Source organism: Equus quagga, chromosome 20 (genome assembly GCF_021613505.1).
Source record: "Equus quagga isolate Etosha38 chromosome 20, UCLA_HA_Equagga_1.0, whole genome shotgun sequence".
Taxonomy (NCBI): Eukaryota; Metazoa; Chordata; class Mammalia; order Perissodactyla; family Equidae; genus Equus; species Equus quagga.
Window position 1 is genome coordinate 2149148 of NC_060286.1, and position 9614 is coordinate 2158761.

General features: G+C 49.5%; 1 long non-coding RNA gene across 1 annotated transcript; it reads left to right on the forward strand.

The window, feature by feature from the left end:
- The first annotated feature begins 681 nt into the window (after positions 1-681).
- On the forward strand, positions 682-3236 carry LOC124231111 (uncharacterized). The gene is made up of 3 exons (XR_006886384.1): positions 682-1288; positions 1571-1706; positions 1946-3236. It is a non-coding gene; the product is annotated as an uncharacterized LOC124231111 (long non-coding RNA).
- The last annotated feature ends 6378 nt before the right edge of the window (positions 3237-9614 follow it).

The following is a 9614-nucleotide window of genomic DNA, read 5'->3' on the forward strand; positions in this document are numbered from 1 at the left end:
CCCTCTTCCTGACACATGCAGAGGCAGGAGGACATGAAGCCAAGGTAGGGGAATTCCCATGAGCGTTAATACCGTTCAAGATGAGGAAGAGAAAAGGACAAGCCCTGCTGTGAAAGTAACCTGTTCTCTGAGTGGTAAACTGTAAGCTGTGAGTACTTGTAATAAGAAGCATTTACAATAAACATAATAATGGGTGTGGTGAAGGGCTTTTATGGAGCCCTCACCAGGTTCCAAGAACTTAGCTCACTAAGAACTCTACAGATAGCATCTGATTTAGGAATGCCAACAACCCATTAAAGTATTATTCCCATTTTGCAAATGGGGAAACTGAAGCTCAGAGAGGTTAAGTAGCTGGCCCGAGGTCACACAGCTGATAAGTGGCAGGGCCAAGAGTTAGAGGACAGCGCTTGCTCTTTCAGGTCTTGGCGTCCCATGTGAGAAGTCACTTCTCTTCTGCCTTCAGTGTGTTGAAGAGACTAATGCGATTCCCAAGGTTAAGTTTCCCATTTTGAATGTTATTATTTCATAAACTCACAGGCCTGGTTACTTTTGCATCAGCCTCTTCCAGAAGTAGATAGAACAACAGGCCTTCCTCTATGCTCTTCCCATGTCCCTGGCAAGGCCATGAGGGTGTAAAGCAGGAGCCTTGCTGGGAGACGGGGCAACTGTCTAACCCTCCGCGGCTGCCTCCCTGTGAGATCCCAGATGCGCGGTCATCACTGAGTGGCCTCATAGTCGTCAACACGCACCGAGTGCTAACTCTCTACTCTCAGTGCTCTTTTTCAAAGGTACTGACTCAACCTTCCCACAATTCCTCCAGATGGATACTATTATCATCTTATTTTACAAACGAGAACTAAGGCCCGGAGAGCTTAAGTAACCTGTCTCGTGCAGCAAAGAAAACAGCTCTGGGTGACAGGGTCTCGCCCGCAGTCAGGCACAGGTCCCGGGAGGTAGGGCGCCGCGGGGCCCCGCAGGCTGCTGCCAGCTGCCCGGCCGACTCACCCCCGCGGCCCCGCGGCTGGGCAGCGCGCTCAGCGCCCTCCGCACACCCACCAAGGCTGCCCCTCCAGGAGCTGAGCGCTGTGCAAACGCTGCAGAAGGCCTGAAATCCCGCCAACCTGTGGGAAATACTTCATGTTAGAAGATCAAGTCAGACCTACAGGAAAGCACGGTGACAAACCCAAAGCGGTTTCGCGGCGGTCAAGAATAAGTGCTGGCCCACCGCTGAGCTGCGCCCAAAGCCTCGGATTCTTCCAAGAAGCGGTTCCCTCCACGGCAGCCAACGGTGTGTCCCCGACCCTCCCAAATCGTCCCCTCTGCGCGCTCGGCACCAGCGACGCCACGTCCCTGGGCAGCAGAGAGGGCTGGCGCCCGCCCTGTCACCACTGTGACATCCTCGCCTCCGCCTCTCCGAGTGCGCGCAGTCAGAGCTCACCTAGGCCAAACCTGCTTTCTCCACTGAGAAAGTCTCCATGCCCTGGCTAAGTGCCACCTTTCTGTCACCTTTTGGCCAAGTTACTACAGATTCAAAACCCAAAGTGGGAGATGCAATGTGAATTCCTCTCAGTTTCCAGGACCTCGGAGACAATGGGCGTTCCTGTCGCGCTCTCCTGCCCGGTGCCTCTCGGAGCTGCTTTGTGCCCAGAGTAGATTCTGAGGAAGGAGGCAGCACGACCAGCGTCCCTCTCTTTCCCTCGTTCCAGGTAATCATGCAGTTTCTCTCGGGCCTCTGCGCTCCCCTGGGGGCCCCTGCCAGGTCGGGAGGCTGCAGGGGCCGCTCCAGCCCGGCCTTCACGGGAGAGCTGCCGCCACCTGCTGCTGCCGAGGGGAGCCCGCGGCGCCCCGGACTTCCCGCCTCCCAGGCCCGCCCCCCAGCCATTGCTTTTCTCCTCATAAACTCGGTTATCGAAACTGGCGAACACTTTATGATTTTGTCTTTCAGATCCATCCCTGCACCTACTAATTGGGATGAGTTGCACTCAAGTCACTTTTGTAAAGTCGTTTTGTGATGAAAGGAGCACAGAACATCAACTTTTCCTCAGAGCCCAGCCACGCACCCCCAGGGCTGCTGTTCTCCCAGCACCATGCATGTTACAGATTACAGGTCTGATTCGGAGCACATCCCATGCCCACAGTGACCACTGCTCAGATCTGGCTTCCCTGCTCTCACCTCTCTGCTCACCTCGTCCTGCAGACCTGCCTCCCTAGAAGGAGAAGCCTGGCATCCATACACAGCTGGTCCTAAACGACCTGCTCAGCAGGTTATTCACCAACCGCAGACTCAAAATATCAAAACTGGCGTTAAAAACTGTCGTGACCCCATCAGTTAAGGGAACAGACACCACAAAACACAGGGAAAGACATTTGATATCTGATTATCTGCGTGAATAAGGGGAAGAGAGAGAGGAAAGACTGGAGGTGGAGAAGATCAATCCGTTAGTTGGTCAGGCATCTCACGTGCATCCCACGCCTCTTGTGCCCCACGGCCCGCTCCGTCCAGTTCTGCCCTGACAGAGGCCTGCGGGAGCAGACACTCTCAGATTAGAAGGCCCACTCAGGGGTGATTGAAAGCAGACACTTAGGAAGATTGGTTTTAGGCTCTGAAGGCTAATGGCAACCACTGTGACTTCCCTGGCAGCACGCCCCGACTTCATCTTCCTAAGTGATAACTAACGACGCTTCACCTGCATCGTCTGGAAGCAAGGGAGCCTGGGCCATCCCTGCCAGTCAGTGACCTGCAAGGAGAACATCAACCTCTCGTAATCCAAGATATTAAAATTAATAAGGAGAGGGGCCAGCCCAGTGGCATAGTGATTAAGTTGGCGCACTCTGCTTTTTGGGCCCAGGTTCACTGGTTCAGACCAACTGCAGACCTGCAGCGCTCATCAGCCAGGCTGTGCCGGCGTCCTGCGCACGAAATAGAGGAAGACTGGCACAGAGGTTAGCTCAGGGCTACTCTTCCTTAGAAAAAAAATTAATAAAGAGAGGCTCATTTTTCACCTATAAAATTGACAAATAAATTTTAAATTGCAATAAAAAGCATCTATACACAGCTAGTCAGGAATATGTGCTTTCAGGAGAATAATTTAGCAATATCAAGCGAAGTCTTTAAAAATGTGCCAAACTTTAACATAAAGAGGAATCTCACAGATGTTCATTACAGCGATAATTATAATGACAAAAGAAATATCAGACTCAGCCTAAAGTTTTCATAATAGGGAATTGGGTAAATAAACCAGAATGTGTTCATATCATGAATGATAGGCAATCCAAATGATGATGTAGAGTAATTTAATCACATGGGAAAATGTTTATAATAAAATGTTAAATGGGAAAAGCATGTTGCAAAATAGTTTGATCCAATTTTTAAAAATCATTCATGCATACATGTTATATATATATATATATATATATATATATATATATAATCCTGAAATAGATGTTTCAAAAGGTTAGTAGTGGTTATCTACAGGTTAACAGTGGGTTATGGGTGATTTTTATCTCCTTTATAGTGCTTTTCTATATCTTCAGCGTTTTCCACCATGAATATGCAACAGTTTATGATCAGAATTGTGTAAAAGGCTATCCCTGTTTGAAGCTGCCTCACCATCTCCAGGGTTTGTACCAGTCTTCACTGTGAAGGAAAGGAAGGCCAGGGGTTCTCTAGACTTGGCCAGGATGTTTCAACAGAGGTAGAGATGGAAACAATTGTGAACGAGGTGGGACTGTCAGAAGAGCACGAGGCTGCCCCACCAACACACTGCTATCCTGAGTGCTAGTGGTGTCTTCTGAGGCCCTCAGGAAAGAAGGATGCCCTGCAGCTGTTCTTGCCCTGTCCTGGGACCCAGCCAGTGGGGGCAGTGGTCTCCCTTCTCCTTGTCTCTATACCAGCCCAGGAAATTCCGCTGGAGTCGAGGGTCTCAGAAATGGACAAGTACCTAGATGTGCAGATGTACGTGCTTAGCAACCCACCAATCAAGCCAAAGAAAGTCAGCGGAGCTGTGGAAACACTCAGCTTGGAGCCAACTCACACTTTAGAAGTCTTTCCGGCAGCAGCACAACAAGAATCATAAAGGAGCCATCCAAGGAAACACACATACTCAACCAAGCAAGTGACAGCCTTCCAGAAGAATAAAACGGGTGCTGTTTAAACATGGCCAGCATTTCCTTCCGTGGAAATAGTGGGGGGGGGGGGGGGATAGAAATAATGCACCTCTTGATTTAAGTTATTAAGCAACCAATTAGTAGAGAGAATACTTGGCAAAAGCAGTTATATGAAAACTAACCAGTAAGACCCAAGTCTTGGCATACTCACATGAAAGTCACAGCTCACAGCTCACAGCTCACAAGGTTTGCAAAGCAGTACAAATGGATGTGTTGGTGGTTAACAACTAAACATCGCTATCTAAACTCAGCTATTTGTTAGAACAGAAGACTGGACTGAAATCTGACCCCTGCTTGGCTAAGTGTTTCCTGTGCAGGTGGTGTACAGGGGTTTGGAAACACAGTCAGACCAACAGCCAGCCCAGCCTGCCCCACAGGCCAGTGTGGTTCCAGCAGAGCATAGCTCCTCCCCAGCGGATGGGGCCAAGCCTGCGGCAGACAACAAGATGAACGCACTCTCAAGGAGGGTCTCATTTGGAGATATCCCTTATCTGAAAGTCTTTGTCCGCCCTGGGCACAGCCATGTCTCACGTCACACAACAATGCCAGGAGAAAGTCTCTCCCAGATTCTTCTGTTGTGAAGATTAGGACTGGCTTGGCCAGATTACCAAGAGCTACCAGAAGTTAGAGCTCAGGCCTGATTCCAGACTGGACAGGACACACACCCACTGCGCTTGTGGGTGCCTCTCCCTCCACCTGGCCTCGAAGTCCCACACTCTTCTCACCAACCAGAAGTGATATAAGGCCCAACCCACCTGAACGAGTCTTAAGAAAGTAACCCTCAGCATTGTGGAGAAGATGGGATTAGAGACGCTAATTAAAGAGGAGGGATTTCACCCCCACACCATCCCGAGAGCCCAGCTCAGAAAAGAGGGAGGAGTCCTTTCAGAGACAGGAGCTGGGAAGGCTGGTGGGCTCCAGATACCCCACCCCCTGGCCACATGGTCCAAATTCACTGAACGTGCCTCACCGCCCAGCATAGCTATGGGGTCACAGAAGAGCTGCAGTGGGGTGACGATACACATGCCAAGTCCCTACCTGCGTGAACTGGGGCCCTAGAGCCACGGCCTCACTCTCTGGAGGTGTGCCTCTGAGTTCTACACTGGAGGTCTGTGAGGAGCCAACCCTGAAATGGACACATGGTCTGACTAGAGAAAAAGGGGGAAAGGAAGCTCATTTCTCAGTCCAGCTCAGCTTCCCCAGCATCCCATGGGCCAGGAGCCCATCTCATGGTTTGGGGGCCCTATTGTAGAAAGAAAGAAGCTCTCTAAAGAAAAAAAGGCTTGGGGCCAGCCCACTGGTGCAGCGGTTAACTTCGCACGTTCCGCTTTGGCGGCCCGGGGTTTGCCGGTTCGGATCCCGGGTGTGGACATGGCACCGCTTGGCAGGCCATGCTGTGGTAGGCGTCCCACATATAAAGTAGAGGAAGATGGGCATGGTTGTTAGCTCAGGGCCAGGCTTCCTCGGCAAAAAGAGGAGGATTGGCAGATATTAGCTCAGGGCTAATCTTCCTCAAAAAAGAAAGAAAGAAAAGAAAGAAAGAAAGAAAGAAAAGAAAGAAAGAAAGAAAGAAAGAGAGAAAGAAAGAGAGAAAGAGAGAGAGAAAGAGAGAGAAAGAGAGAGAGAGAGAGAGAGAGAAAGAAAGAAAGAAAGAAAGAAAGAAAGAAAGAAAGAAAGAAAGAAAGAAAGAAAAGAAAAGAAAAGAAAAGAAACAAAGAAAGAAAAAAGGGCCCTGAGGAAGAAATCACCAGGAATGCCTACATCTCTTGGTACCGCATATCTCCAAGAAGCATTCCTAGGCAGAGTGAAGCCAACATTCATTTAACAAACACCTCCTGAGGATCAGGTGCCAGACACAGAGGTGGATTTGATCAGGCCCTCATGGCCCAGGGCAAAGGGCCCAGGAGGACAGGATCGCTGTCTCTGATCCCCTCTTGCTCCCACTTCTGTTAGCCATGAGGCTGTAGATTTCCATCATAAACCCATATACAAACACGTGCATACACACACACATACGTAGCATTTGGAAGGGAAATAACTTTCTTATAACCAAATTATCCAGTTTTATGACCTTAAAAAAGAACAGTAGGTTTCCTTTGAAGGTTTCAAACCTTATTAGCCAAAGTGGGAAATGATGCTTTAATGGGGCTGTGATGGTCTCAGCCTCGAGTGTCTGTGTACGCAGCCATATTACTTAGCAACACCATAGCCGTTTAGGTTTAATTTCCTAGCTTGCCTGATAAGGAGGCTGCAGATGTGATTTGAGATGCCCCAAGCTAGGCAAATTCACGGGCTATTAGATGAGTCACTGGATGATCCAGGCCACTATGCCGCGCTCTGCGGAAGAAAAGAAATGAGCCCTGATCTGTGGGGCTGATACCACTCGGGCAGACAAGGTTTTCTCAGTGTCTGGGAGCTGTGCTTCCTGCCCCGTGCATTCTGGTTTGGAGCCATCGCTTATTAAGGGAAGCTTCACTCATCTCTCAAGCCCTGTTCGAATCACCTTCCAGCTCTCTGAAACGCTCATTGCACAAGCTGCAGACTCCGAGCCCTGCCAACCCAGACACACAGGTGATAATAATAACAACAATAACCGCTGATATTTTGAACAGTTAGTAGACAGTTTATTCTAGTTGCTTTAGACGAGTTGTCTCCGTTAATTTTCCCAACACCACCAGAAAGTAGGTCCTGTTATTACACCTATTTTGATCCTAGGAGACAGGGGACAGAGAGGGTAGCAGCAGCTGTGGGATGACAGGCGGCAGCCAAAGGGCTGGCTGTCATTCAGATCCAACCAGCCCTGACCTCAGTTGCCAGATCTTCCACTTTTCTAAAAGTAGCAGGAAATCCGGATTTTTATATAAAATCCCATGAGTTTTGAACATCAGCAACTAACTCAGTTGTTAAATAACTACTGTGAGAACCAAACCAAACACGTCTGCCGCCAGATTCAGCCCATGTGCCACCAGTTTGCAACCACTTCCTAATTAGAACAAGTAGGCATAGACACCAATTAATACGCTCCAGGTTTTTTATCTTTGTTTCCACGACCCGTTGATGTCCCAGCCCTTTGATCGTCCGTCCCTCCAGCTGTGTCCCTTCTGGAGCCTCAATGGTAGCTCCATTCTTCCAGTTGCTCAGGCTAATAGTTTTAGTGTCATCCTTGCCTCCTTCCCTTCTCTCAGACCTCACGTGCAATCTGTCACCAGATCCTTTTGGCTCTACTTTAAAATGTATCCAGATCTGTCCACTTCTCACGTCCCCACCATGACCATCCCGGCCCAAGCCACCACCATCTCTTACTGGATATCATGAGCCACCAGCTACACCCAGCTTTCCCCACTTAGTGCATTCTCGCCAGGACAGCCCAAGTGCTCCTTAAAACCTAAGTTAGATCCTGCCACTTCTCCGCTCAATACCTCCAATGGCTCCCATCTCACTCAGCAAATGGCCCTCAAGGCCCTTCAGACCAACCCCACCTCCCACCTCTCTCTTGCACCCCCTGCTCTGCAGACACACTGCTTCCTCCCTGTGGTTGCTCAGACACCAAATGTGCTCCTACCTCAGGCCCGGACACTCCTGCTCCCTCAGAGTCTCTCCCCCAGGGATCCTCTTGGCTCTTGCCCTCTCCTTGCTCTGTTCAATTGCCACCTAGTTAGAAAGATCTTCCTGGACGACTTAGCCAAACTAGCAATCCCCCACCACTCTACATGCCCCCACCTCCGGTCCTTATCACTTAGTACTACAACACGCCATGTATTTAGCTGTTTGTGCTCTCTTTCCTACCGGAATGTACCCTCTATAAACGTGGGGAATTTGCTTTCTTCTCTGCTCTATTCCTAGTGTCTAGAAATGTGTTTGGTACATAGCAGAAATTATCAAATACTTGTCGAGTGCAGGAAGAAATGGACAGTCCACACAACGGGCCTTGTGATAGATGGCTCCATTCACAAATTGCTGCTCGTGCCTTGGCCTCATCTTCTCTTCACTCTCTATGCACCTGGGGGACAGAAGGCCTCCCCACTGGCTATTATCACCGCCCACACTTCCACAATGGCCGCTCCTTAACAATACGAGCTCAATAAGATGTGGACTGATAACTGGCTATAACGACACCTGCTGTGTGGAATAGTAACTTGGGGTCCGTGAGCATCTCGCCCTAGATGCAAGGAGCGACAGCTGTCATGATGGCAATGAATCTTATAGTTAGTCTGGATGAGACACAGCAGGTTTTGTGTGAGGGTGGGACATTTTAATCCTTGATGACAAGACTAGATAAAAGGTTTTTATTCATTTATCTACAGAATTTGTGTATTTATTTGTTGGCCTTATTTTTATTACTGTATTTACTTGAAAGCCCATATATCCTAGGCAGGTGGATACGGTTCAGTCCTTAATATTTCTTTCACATAGACAAGAACAGAGATATATACGCTGAATGATTCCCACTCCATCCAGATCCCCTGGAAAGTCTAGACAGAGCAGCAATGATTGGCACAGGCTCCCTCCATGGACCTCGGTGGCTCACCTGCCCCAAGCAGGGCACAGTCAACTCTCTGCAGGATCCAAACGCCCCTCCCTCTACGGCAGTGCCCACCCTGATTAGGCACTGGTGTTGGGCTGGATACTCGTCCTTCCTTGGCCCCTAAATGCCCCAGCACAAGAGGGTAAGCCAGGATGTCAGGATGACCCTCCCCAAGCTGAAGCTTACTCTGAAAGGAAGCATAGCCAAGAAATCAACAAGACACACACAAGCATGCGAGGGGAAGCTTCATCTAGCAGTTCTGACACTAAACTAAGGCAAGAGGATCCAGGAGGGTGTACAGAGGTCTAGCCCAGCTCTAAGCCTTGGGTGGGGATGCAATTCGACCACTTGTCATTTGTTGAGGGACCCAGCACATGAAAAAGGCATCTCCACTTGACTACCATCTCCGTATCCCCTAGAGTCTCACTCTTTCAACATCTTTTCCTAATTGTCTCAGAACTCTCAAGTCAATGTATTTCCTTGAGTGTTTGCTGAGGAGGTCCCACTTTGGCATATATGCCCCAACAAACATTACCTCCCTCTCACCCCCAGCTACCCTTCTGAGGATGCGACAGGATATTATCATGGGAGTGTCTGCAGCCTTGCCTCCTCTGCCAGCCTGCCAAAACCAAACCTGCAACTGCCAGGTGACTTCCCCTCTGCCTCCTCCTCCGAAAGAGGGAGGGTCCCTTCTTCTGGGTCGGGGGTGGGGGGAGGCAGTATTGGGGGAGAGCTTGAATGATGGAGAAGGATGTTCTGGGCAGTTGGAGGAATGATGGAAGTGGTAGACAAGGCAAGAGGTTTTATCGCTGTGTCTGTGATTTATGGAATCTTCACAGTTTTAAAGAAGGCTAAGAAATGGGCTTGAGCTCCTTTTAAATTGCCTCTGCCTCCTGGACAATACTTCTTTTACCGTATCAGC